Source organism: Lithobates pipiens, unplaced genomic scaffold (assembly GCF_037356315.1).
Source record: "Lithobates pipiens isolate NorthernLeopardFrog02 unplaced genomic scaffold, aLitPip1_a1.2 Scaffold_27, whole genome shotgun sequence".
NCBI classification, from domain to species: Eukaryota; Metazoa; Chordata; class Amphibia; order Anura; family Ranidae; genus Lithobates; species Lithobates pipiens.
Window position 1 is genome coordinate 14399133 of NW_027507788.1, and position 12284 is coordinate 14411416.

Sequence of the window (12284 nt, forward strand, 5' to 3'; positions counted from 1 at the left end):
AGACAGAGCGCGAGAGAGAGAGACAGAGCGCGAGAGAGACAGAGCGCGAGAGAGAGAGAGACAGAGCGCGAGAGAGAGAGAGACAGAGCGCGAGAGAGAGAGACACAGAGCGCGAGAGAGAGAGACACAGAGCGCGAGAGAGAGAGACACAGAGCGCGAGAGAGAGAGACACAGAGCGCGAGAGAGAGAGACACAGAGCGCGAGAGAGAGAGACACAGAGAGCGAGAGCGAGAGACACAGAGAGCGAGAGACACAGAGAGCGAGAGCGAGAGACACAGAGAGCGAGAGAGAGAGAGAGAGACACAGAGAGCGAGAGAGAGAGAGAGACACAGAGAGAGAGAGAGAGAGACACAGAGAGAGAGAGAGAGAGAGAGAGACACAGAGAGCGAGAGAGAGCGCGAGAGAGAGCGCGAGAGAGAGCGCGAGAGAGAGCGCGAGAGAGAGCGCGAGAGAGAGACAGAGCTTTTTTCAGCGGGAACGCAGTTCCAGCACCTTCAGCACTGAGAGAGAGACACAGAGAGAGAGAGACAGAGCGCGAGAGAGAGAGAGACAGAGCGCGAGAGAGAGAGAGACAGAGCGCGAGAGAGAGAGACACAGAGCGCGAGAGAGAGAGACACAGAGCGCGAGAGAGAGAGACACAGAGCGCGAGAGCGAGAGACACAGAGAGCGAGAGCGAGAGACACAGAGAGCGAGAGCGAGAGACACAGAGAGCGAGAGCGAGAGACACAGAGAGCGAGAGAGAGAGAGAGACACAGAGAGCGAGAGAGAGAGAGAGACACAGAGAGCGAGAGAGAGAGACACAGAGAGAGAGAGAGAGAGACACAGAGAGCGAGAGAGAGACACAGAGAGCGAGAGAGAGACACAGAGAGCGAGAGAGAGACACAGAGAGCGAGAGAGAGACACAGAGAGCGAGAGAGAGACACAGAGAGCGAGAGAGAGACACAGAGAGCGAGACAGAGAGCGAGAGCGAGACAGAGAGCGAGAGCGAGACAGAGAGCGAGAGCGAGACAGAGAGCGAGAGCGAGACAGAGAGCGAGAGCGAGACAGAGAGCGAGACAGAGAGCGAGAGAGCGAGACAGAGAGCGAGAGAGAGAGACAGAGAGCGAGAGAGAGAGACAGAGAGCGAGAGAGAGACAGAGACAGAGAGCGAGAGACAGAGACAGAGAGCGAGAGAGAGACAGAGACAGAGAGCGAGAGAGAGACAGAGACAGAGAGCGAGAGACAGAGACAGAGAGCGAGAGACAGAGACAGAGAGCGAGAGACAGAGACAGAGAGCGAGAGACCGAGAGCGAGAGCGAGAGACCGAGAGCGAGAGCGAGAGACCGAGAGCGAGAGCGAGAGACCGAGAGCGAGAGCGAGAGACCGAGAGCGAAAGAGAGAGACAGAGAGCGAGACAGAGAGCGAGAGCGAGAGAGAGACAGAGAGAGAGACAGAGAGCAAGAGAGAGACAGAGAGCAAGAGAGAGACAGAGAGCAAGAGAGAGAGCACCTTCAGCACTGAATGTATGTAATGGCAAGGGGTGCTGGATTGTGTTACAGTGTCTATTGATGCTGTAACAAAAAAGAAACGAAAAAATTTGGAGACGAAAGCCATTGGCTACTGGCCTCTACGTAGTCCCGTCGTACTTTTTGCACGTCACCTCGTTCCGAACGATCGGATTTTCTGACAACTTTGTGCGACCGTGTGTATGCAAGACAAATTTCGGGCAAAATTAGTCGGAAAAAAAAAAATCAGACGGATTTTGTGGTCGGAATGTCCGACCGTGTGTATGGGGCATAAGGCTTCAACCCTGCACTCTGGATGTAACACGCTCCTGAACCCTGCACTCTGTATGTAGCACAATCCTGAACCCTGCACGGTGCACCCTCAACCCTGCACTGTGAAGCTTGGTGGTGACAGCATCATGCTTTGGGGCTGTTTTTCTTAAGCTAGAACAGGAGCCGTAGTCAAGGTAGAGGGAATTATGAACAGTTCCAAATACCAGTCGATATTGGCACAAAACCTTCAGGCTTCTGCTAAAAAGCTGAACATTTAGAGGAATTACATCTTTCAGCATGACAACGACCCAAAGCATACATCTAAATCAAAAAAGGAATGGCTTCACCAGAAGAAGATTCATGTTTTGGAATGGCCCAGCCAGAGCCCAGACCTGAATCAGATTGAATATCTGTGGGGTGATCTGAAGAGGTCTGTGCCCAGGAGATGCCCTCGCAATCTGACAGATTTGGAGTGTTTTTGCAAAGAAGAGTGGGGCAAATATTGTCAAGTCAAGATGTGCCACGCTGATAGACTCATACCCAAAAAGACTGAGTGCTGTGATGCAATCAAAAGGTGCTTCAACAAAGTATTAGTTTAACCACTTGAGCCCCGGACCATTTTGCTGGCCAAAGACCAGACCACTTTTTGCGATTCGGCACCGTCGCTTTAACTGACAATTGCGCGGTCGTGCGACGTGGCTCCCAAACAAAATTGATGTCCTTTTTTTCCCCACAAATAGAGCTTTCTTTTGGTGGTATTTGATCACCTCTGCAGTTTTTATTTTTTGCGCAATAAACAAAAAAAATGCGTACATTTTGAAATAAAAAACGCATTATTTTTTACTTTTTGCTATAATAAATATTCCCCAAAAATATATTAAAAAAAATATTTTTTTCCCTCAGTTTAGGCCGATACGCATTCGTCTACATATTTTTGGTAAAAAAAAATTAGCAATAAGCGATTGATTGGTTTGCGCAAAAGTTATAGCATTTACAAAATAGGGGATAGTTTTATGGCATTTTTATAATTTTTTTTTTTACTAGTAATGGCGGCGATCAGCTTTTTTTATTGTGACTGCGACATTATGGCGGACACATCGGACATTTTTGACACATTTTTTGGGACCATGGTCATTTATACAGCAATCAGTGCTATACAAATGCACCGATTCCTGTGTAAATGACACTGGCAGTGAAGGGGTTCCCCATTGATAACGTCATCTATGACGAAACGCGCCTGGTAGGGTGCGCAGTGACACCACCACTCTACAAGGGAGGACGGGCTCCCGAAAATTGCCGGCCTTGATTTTACGCGATTGTTACAAGTTTGTAAGTGAGATTCTTTTTTTATTTTATTAAAATGTCGATACAATTTTACACTATGGGAAGTCTTTCTTTTTGAGATTAAGTTGGGAATACATATACCGTATAACAATTACAGCAAGAGGTCTGCTTCCAGTGCATTAGAGGCTCCTTCGGTATATGCTTCGGGTTGCTGAGGGGACAGAGTTGTATGCCGCTTTTACTTGGGCATCTGGTAAGAGCATTGTCATCTCGGTGGTCGGGCATTTCTTTCACCTTAACTTACATGTGTGGAGTCACCATGGTGATTTAAACGAGATTTGGACTTAATTTTTTTTTATTTTTTATTTAAATTTTAAATTTTTATATTTATTTATTTTTTGCCTTTTTCTTAACCCGCACAAATAAGAGATTTGTCACAGAAAAGCCATCTTCAGGAATTGGTGATCTACGAACGAGGATGTACATGTAAAGACTGAACAGTTTAATCGTTTAATTTCATTCACATTTTTTTCCGTTATAATTAAATTTATTGGCGTTTTTTAGTTATTTAATTGGCGCAGCTCTTTAGTTCCTTTTTCCAGTGAAGGGGTTAACCCCTAGGTGGCAGTGTAGGGGTTAAGTGTGTCCTAGGGGCGTGTTGCTGTGTGGGGGGCGTGGCTGTGTTTTACACATCATTGATCTCTGCTCCAATCACAGGGAGCAGAGATCAGCGACACTGTTGCTAGGCAGAACTGGGAGATGCTTGTTTACTTTAGCATCTCCCCATGAGACGATCGCGGGTCCCATGGACTACGATCGCCCCGGGGATACCCGCGATCGTCTCATGGGGAGATGCTAAAGTAAACAAGCATCTCCCAGCTCTGCCTAGCAACAGTATCGCTGATCTCTGCTCCCTGTGATTGGAGCAGAGATCAGTGATGTGTAAAACACAGCCACGCCCCCCCCACACAGTTAGCAACACGCCCCTAGGACACACTTAACCCCTACACTGCCCCCTAGTGGTTAACCGCTTCACTGGAAAAAGGAACTAAAGAGCTGCGCCAATTAAATAACGTCAATAAATTTAATTATAACTGAAAAAAATGTGAATGAAATTAAATGATTAAACTGTTCAGTCTTTACATGTACATCCTCGTCAGTAGGTCACCAATTCCTGAAGATGTCTTTTCGGACACTGTTGCTAGGCAGAACTGGGAGATGCTTGTTTACTTTAGCATCTCCCCGTGAGACGATCGCGGGTATCCCTGCGGCGATCGAGGTCCCGACCGGCGGCGCGCACGCGATGACACGGCGGCACATTTAAAGGGACGTACCTGTACGCCCATTTGCCTGTCCAGGCCATTCTGCCGATGTACGCCGGTATGATGGCACGGACAGGCAAATGGGCGTACAGGTACGTCCCTTTTAAATGTGCCGCCGTGTCATCACGTGCGCGCCGCCGGACGGGACCTCCGCGAGTCCGATCGCGGTTCCCGCTGACTACGATCGCCGCGGGGATACCCGCGATCGTCTCACGGGGAGATGCCAAAGTAAACAAGCATCTCCCAGTTCTGCCTAGCAACAGTGTCGCTGATCTCTGGAAGTGGTTAAGGGTGTGCATACTTATGCAACCATTTTTTTTTTTTTCATATTTACTTCCCTCCAGCTAAAATATTTTAATTTGTTTTTCAATTGAGTTGTACAGTTTATGGGTCACATTAAAAAGGTGGAAAAAGTTCTGAAATGATTTAGTTTTGTCTCTTTTTTTTACATCACAGAAACCTGACATTCTAACAGGGGTGTGTAAACTTTTTGCATCCAGTGTAGATGTGGCCATGGCAGTAACAGCGGTCTAATCACTGGGTCTTATGCCCATACAAATTCTGTAAACCAGAAACCGGCACTAAAAAGGTATTGCCTTAGAAATCCTGTGCCAAGCACCGCGCCTAGCTCCAACTCTCTCTCTCCGAAGATTTGATTAGTATCAGCATACATTTACTATCCCTGGCAGTTTGAGTGCAGCGCGGCTGGATGTTCCAGAGGTAGTTCTTGGCTGTAGTTCAGGAACATTCGTCACCTCGATCTCCTCTCCAGGCAGGACACAAGTCGCTTCCCAGCAACATGGCAGTCTACACTCTCCTGGCTCTGGTAAAGCAATTCATCACTGACCGCCCAGGGATATCCATTCTCCAGAAACACTCATGTTTTCTAAATAACAGAAAATTTCCCAAGTGTCACATTCCATTTTTTTTTCCAGTTTTAGGCTAAAATTAACCTCTGCATGTGTTTTTTTTTTTTTTATGAACGATGGAGACATGGGGTAGGGGGGGCTGGGGATCTTAACCACTTTAATACCTGGCACTTTTACCCCCTTCCTGCCCAGGCCAATTTTCAGCTTCCAGCGCTGTCGCATTTTGAATGACAATTGCGCAGTCATGCAACACTGTACCCAAAATTATTTTTTAGATTTTCTTCTCTGAAACAGAGCTTTCTTTTGGTGGCATTTCATCACCGCTGAATTATTATTATTTATTTATTTTGGCATAACAAATGAGTAAGAAGGGTCACTGGTTCGGATCCCAACCACGACACTACCTGCTTGGAGTTTGCATGTTCTCCCTGTGCCTGCGTGGGTTTCCTCCAGGTACTCTGGTTTCCTCCCACACTCCAAAGACATGCAGGTAGGTTAATTGGATCCTGTCTAAATTGTCCCTAGTATGTATGAATGTGAGTTAGGGGACCTTAGATTGTAAGCTCCTTGAGGGTAGGGACTGATATGAATGTACAATGTATATGTAAAGCGCTGCGTAAATTGATGGCGCTATATAAGTAACTGAAATAAAAAAAAAGATCAAAAATTTTGAAAAATAAAAAAAGTTAGCTTAGTTTCTGTTATAACAGTTTGTAAATAAGTAATTTTTCTCCTTCACTGATATGCGCTGATGAGGCTACACTTACGAGCACTGATAGGCTGCACTGGTGATGCGGCACTGATGAAGTGGCACTGATGAGGAGACACTAATATGCAGCACTGATGGGCAATGATAGGTACTGATAAGCGGCACTAACAGGCATCACTGATTGGCCTCACTGATTGGCCTCACTGATCATTGTGTCGAAAGCAGGTTATCAGCTCACCTCACGCGCTGTCAGTGTGAAGAGAGGAATGCCAATAACTGGAACTCCCTATTTACAGTGATCAGTGATGCTACGTCTCCAAGAGACACGCTGCACCACAGATCGCCACGCTGGGGGCGAGCACAAGTGGCTTGTTCTGAAGGACCTCTTATGACGTCCACTCAGAACGAGAAGGCCACCGCCCGGCCATCAATTTGCTATAGGCTTCCATGCCTAAGGCAAATGATGGGACGAGGAGGACAAGGATGAGGACGAGGAGGAGTTTTCTAAGCTAAGCACACCCTTCCCTGCTTGCATGCCTGAGCTAACAGCAGATGGATTCCAAGAAGTAAATGCTACATGATTCACCTGCCCTTACTCAAGATGACCACAGTCAGAAATGCTGGGGGGTTGGGGGGGGGCGGGGTGGTTTTATTTTTAAGCAAAATAAAGCATGGAGACATGGATAAATGGGTGCGTATGATTTATATAATGCATAGGTAGCACTAGCCCCCGAAGGAGCCGCCGGTTATTTTTGGGCTTACTGTTACCTTCCTCTTCTTCTTGTGGCACGTCTAGGGGATGTTCCGTGGTATATGACCCAGTAACTTGAGACCGACAACAGATCCAGTTGAATGGATTTTATTTGCAAACTTCAACCATTGGACAGTCTTTAACTTGGGATCAGAGGGTTGGAAAGGAGTTCAGGTACTCTCAATGTCAAAGTCAAAAACGTTAAGGAACTTGCTTACTTTGACTGCATCCAGAGAACAGCCATGAACACGCAGGTTGGACAGTCCCTCTCTCACTGGGCCTAGCAGCCAACAAGGTGCTTACTCAGGAACAAAGTCTCTATCACCGACGTTGTTGCAGAACACGTAGGAAACGAAGCTGTAGAACACCTGCAGGACACCTGGATCCTTCAACCAGCTTGGCGACATCCACAAGACCGGACTCTCTCGCTCACCTCAGTCCCTCCAGGCTCCCGTTAAGAAAACCAAACTCACTCGTGGTAATCTTCTAAAGAGTCCTCCCCTGGAATGCCTGAAGTTTAATGGGTCTCTCCCGAACTGGAAACGGCACCCAACCACCTCAGAATCCTCCCCCAGCTTCCCTGCCTTGGGCTAGCCAGCCCCGAGGCATTAAAGTCAGGTGGATCTGCACCCCAGGCCATAGCCTTCCTGGGGGCTGGTCAGGAGGACCAGGACCAAGTACTCAACACTTCATACTGGACCGGGAACCCCGAACCACGTGACGTCCGTGTCTTAAATACCCTCTCCCAGAGGGAACAGCGGGAGGGCAACTCCCACTGACCTGGCTCCGAAAGAGAGTAATCTAAACGCCTGACTAGACCATAGTTCCACGCCTGCTACCAGAGACAGCTCCCCCCTGTGGCCAGGCTGAACATCTCACAGCCCAATCAGACTGACACAGAAGACCAATTTAGACAAATAGACCCAAACCAAACTGTAGTCTGGGTAAAGTTTTAACTTTGAAAAACATAGTGCGTGCTCTTCAGGAGCCCGCCGCTACACACAGAATGCATGAAGATAAAAAACCTTCCGACTTTACAACCCCTTTAACAAAACCGAAGGGAGGTACAATTATTAAAACGTTCAAGTGACCAGCATAGTGTTGCCACATCATCCCTTTAAACCCGAACACATATGAAATCACAGAGGTTCTGAGGCTAATTAAATGCAGATAAGGCAGTTTAATTACCACCTTAATCAGGACTTAAAGCGGGATTCCACCCTAAAGTGGAACCTCCGCTGATCGGAACCCCCCCCCCCCCTCCGGTGTCACAATTGACACCTTTCAGGGGGGAGGGGGGTGGAGATACCTGTCAAAGACAGGTATTTTCACCCACTTCCGGGCATAGACTCCCACGGGAGTCTACGCCATTTCCTGCCCTGCCGCGCTGTCTGCTGGGACACACACGGGTCCCAGTGACAGCGCGGAGATTTCCTATTGCGTGGCGCGGTTCGCGCATGCGCAGTAGGGAACCGGGAAGTGAAGCCGATTCGCTTCACTTCCTGATTCCCTCACCTAGAATGGCGGCGGCACCAGCCGAGGCCCGAGCGGTCGATCGGCCTCGGCATCGCTGGAACCCGGGACATGTGAGTGTCCATTTATTAAAAGTCAGCAGCTGTAGTATTTATAGCTGCTGGCTTTTAATATTTTTTTTTTTTGGCGGAATCCCTCTTTAACTTTCTGACTAAAGTTCCACTTTAATTTGGATACAGGCCTAAAAAACATAAAAGAGTGTCAGAAAACCACATCGTCAGGTTCAACCGCATCAACAGGGGACAGTCTCACACCAAATGACCCAATGCTCCAAATGTAACACAAGTATATTTCCTGGTGACTATACTTCATTAGCTCAACACATTCCCAACATCCCTGCTCAGGCAACAGAACTTCACTATACCTAGATTCTCAACCTCCGGAAGGACCTCATGGCCAGAGCCCTCACCTTCCCCTATAGGAGCTCCATATCCCTAGAAGTCAGACATAACCAGCATACTTGTACCCTGTGAAAAAAATCCAGTCCTCAGTTCCTGATGCATCTGGTGGTAGGGGCACATATCAGGAACCCTCGCTCTACATCTCCCTCGTTGGTGCTCCTTGAACTCAACAATCCTTGACAACAATAGCTTGGGGCCTACATAAGGGAATTGCTGTGAAACCTGGACCTTATTAACCTTTTTCACCAGCTGTCAAATGGACCAGACAGAGTGTGTGCCGTCATCCTAATAGAACCTATTCATTACACTGTATATATTACGAGACTTAAGAAAATGCCCAGAGGTCACCTGGACTTTACAGAATTGCGCCAGGCTCCTTCATAACCCAGGAAAGGAGTCTGATGGAAGAGGAACCTACCTAGTGCTAAAATAAAAAAAAAAAGTCTCATTTTAGAACAACTGCTCACTTGGTTCTCTCCAACACACCAAACTGCTCCTGGCACAAGTGAGCAAATCTCTTTCATCACCTTTCACCCACCTTGCAAACACCTGATCGGCCAGGTGAGGTCCACCACGATGTGCAGCAACCTTCTCCTTGACACCGCCCACAATCAGCAGGAGGCCACAGAAGGATTCTACATAATCTTCCATTGGAAAATAGTTTCAAAGGAAATCCATTGAATGTTTTTACTGACAGGTTCCCTTTAAAAGTTCGGATTGGAGTATATCTGCTAAGCATTGTCATAAAGCTTGACTTCTCATATGTTTTGGATACCCCAACCCTCCCATAAATCCTGACTCTTATCCTGTCTGTCCATCTAAGGGTTGTGGGAGACTGCCCTTTTTGTATGTTCCATATCCTCTTGTTTTATTCTCCATATTATAAAATAATTGTAAAAAATATACCAGTGTTGGTGGGAGCGGAACAGGTGTGCATACCCGGGAACTGGGCAGGAGGATGGTGGGTGCCCCTCATAATGGGTACAACAGGTGTACAGACCTGGGGACTCCGCAGAGGGATGGTGGGAACCCCTCATACAGGGCCATTTTTAAGGCAGGGCAAAAGGGGCAGCTGCCCTGGGCCCTGTCATTGTTTTGGGGCCCAAAGCAGCTGCCTCATACTTGCCAACTATCCTGGTTTAAATTCCCTTGTCCCTTGAAGTTTTAGTCCTGTGCTGTGTCCTGATATCTCAGTGTGAAGTGCTGCTACTAATGCTGCCCAGCTCTGCCCTATTGTTGTGTACAGATGACTCACCTGCAGACCCTGTGTTTACATGTAAATTACCGGCATTCATATGTAAATAGCGGCGGCCGGCGGAATTGATATGTATATCATGCCCCCCTGAGGTCATATCCACGGTAATCTCTAGCAACCAAACAACAAGCAGAAATCATGTGCTCTAACCTCTAGCAACTAATCAGTGAGCTGTAATGTGTGCTGTAACCTCTAGCAACCAGTCAGTGAGCGGTAATGATACACTGTAACCTCTGGCAACCAATCGCAATAGCTGCCTGATCTGATTCAGTAAACTGATTTTGAGTCTCTGTGCTATTTATTGTATGTCTCAGAGCAGGTGGAGAGCGAAACTACAGTACATGGGGGGGGGTCAAAGAAAAGTTTTGCCCAGGGTCCAATCAATATTAAAGATGGCCCTGCCCTCATATTGGGCACAGCAGGTTTACAGACCCTGAAAATCAGCACAGGGGTGGTAGGAGCCCCTCATAATGGGTTCAACAGGTGTACAGACCAGGGGAGTTAGTGGAGGGCCCCTCATATTGGGCACAGCAGGTGTATACATACCCGGGAACTCTGCATAGGGAAGGTGGGAGCGCCTTATAATATGTACAACAGGTGTGCAGACCCAAGGACTCAGCACAGGGATGATGGGAACCCCTCATAATGGGTACAACAGATGTACAGACCTGCAAACTCAGCAGAGGGATGGTGGGAACCCCTCATAATGGGTACAACGGGTGTACAGACCTGGGAACTCCGCAGAGGGATGGTGGGAACTCCTCATATTGGGCACAGCAGGTGTACAGACCCTGAAAATCAGCACAGGGGTGGTAGGAGCCCCTCATAATGGGTTCAAAAGGTGTAAAGACCTGGGGACTCAGCAGAGGGATAGCTGTAGTCCCTCATACATAGGTAAACCACATTTGCAGACCTGGAAAATCAGAACAGAGATCCCATCTATTGAGTCCCTGAAAGACAGAATAGACCGTCTAAGGCTTCAAAGTGGTTCTAAACACTTATACCCAGTGAAGTGACTGGCCTCAGGTGATACACAGAGATGAAACAAATCCTTCTACATAAGTTGTACCTGTACACAGTATAGAGGGATATCCTTTGTTCATATTTCATGTCTGAGGTTTACAACTACTCTCTGTCATCTGCCAAAAACTGAACAATCAGTTCGTGGTGGAATGACACTTTAGATTTATTCCATTTAGACAAATCTAAAAAAAAAAAAAAAAAAAAAAAAAGGAGCAGCTAACTTTCTGTCTCCTCTCATTGACGAAAACTGATTGAAAATCAAAAACCTAATTCGCACGTACTGTAGGAGTCTCCCCAGATTCTCCTCTGGGCGGTACAGATGTGTCTTCATCTCCGCTCCAATTAATCTTCATCTCACAGCTGGACACCAGATACCAATTAGGGAACCATGAACATACGATTTGCAGCGTGCTAATAACCCCCCAGCAGCCCTTATCATTGTGTGAAGTTTCTGGTACAGTTCGCCCTGTTCTGCCTGTTCTAGCTTCTCCGTCTCATACCGGGGGGAAAACAGAGGCATCAGATGCTGCGGGTCCATTACTAGCCCGAAATCACAGATACTTGCTTTTTTCCCTCCCAGCCTTTTGTGATGGAATCATTTAAATACTAAGACAGATATATATAAAAAAAAAAAAATAGTCATATCTAACGTTGTCAACTCATGCAGCAATTTAGCAACTTTTTTTCTTTAATTTGTACTGGACGTTTATTTTATTGTTTTTATAGTAGAGCCACATACAAGTTTGTTGCTTTATTTAACACATATATATACTGCGGCAGGGCAACCCTTCTGGGCGAAACCTGGCACCTGTACATGATTTCTAGTTCAGGGTCCGGGGCGGGCACACGCGCCGCCGCCGCGCTTCCGCTGTGTTTGGACACAGCAGGAGCTAATCAGCGGGTCCAGCAGACCTGATGTTCACCCGCACCCTGCGATTGCTCCTGAGAGAGGCAGGTCGCCGTTCTGTAAGCCCTTGTACACACGGTCGGACATTCCGATGCAAAATGTCCGATCGGACCGTGTTGTCGGATAATCCGACTGTGTGTGGGCTCCATCGGACTGTTTCCGTCGGAATATCCCACAGACAAAGTTTTAGAGCTGGGCTATAAAACTTTCCGACAACATGATCCAATCGGACTTTGTCCGATCATGTGTAGAGAATTCCGATCGGACAAAGTGCCACGCATGCTCAGATCAAATTCCTACACCAAAGCTATTGGCTACTAGCCTGAACGTAGTCCCGTCGTAACGAAATTTCGTCATCACGTTACGTACGATCAGATTTTCCGACAACTTTGTCCGACTGTGTGTATGCAACACAAGTTTCGGACAAAATCCGTTGGATTTTGTTGTCGGAATGTCCGACCCGTGTGTACAAG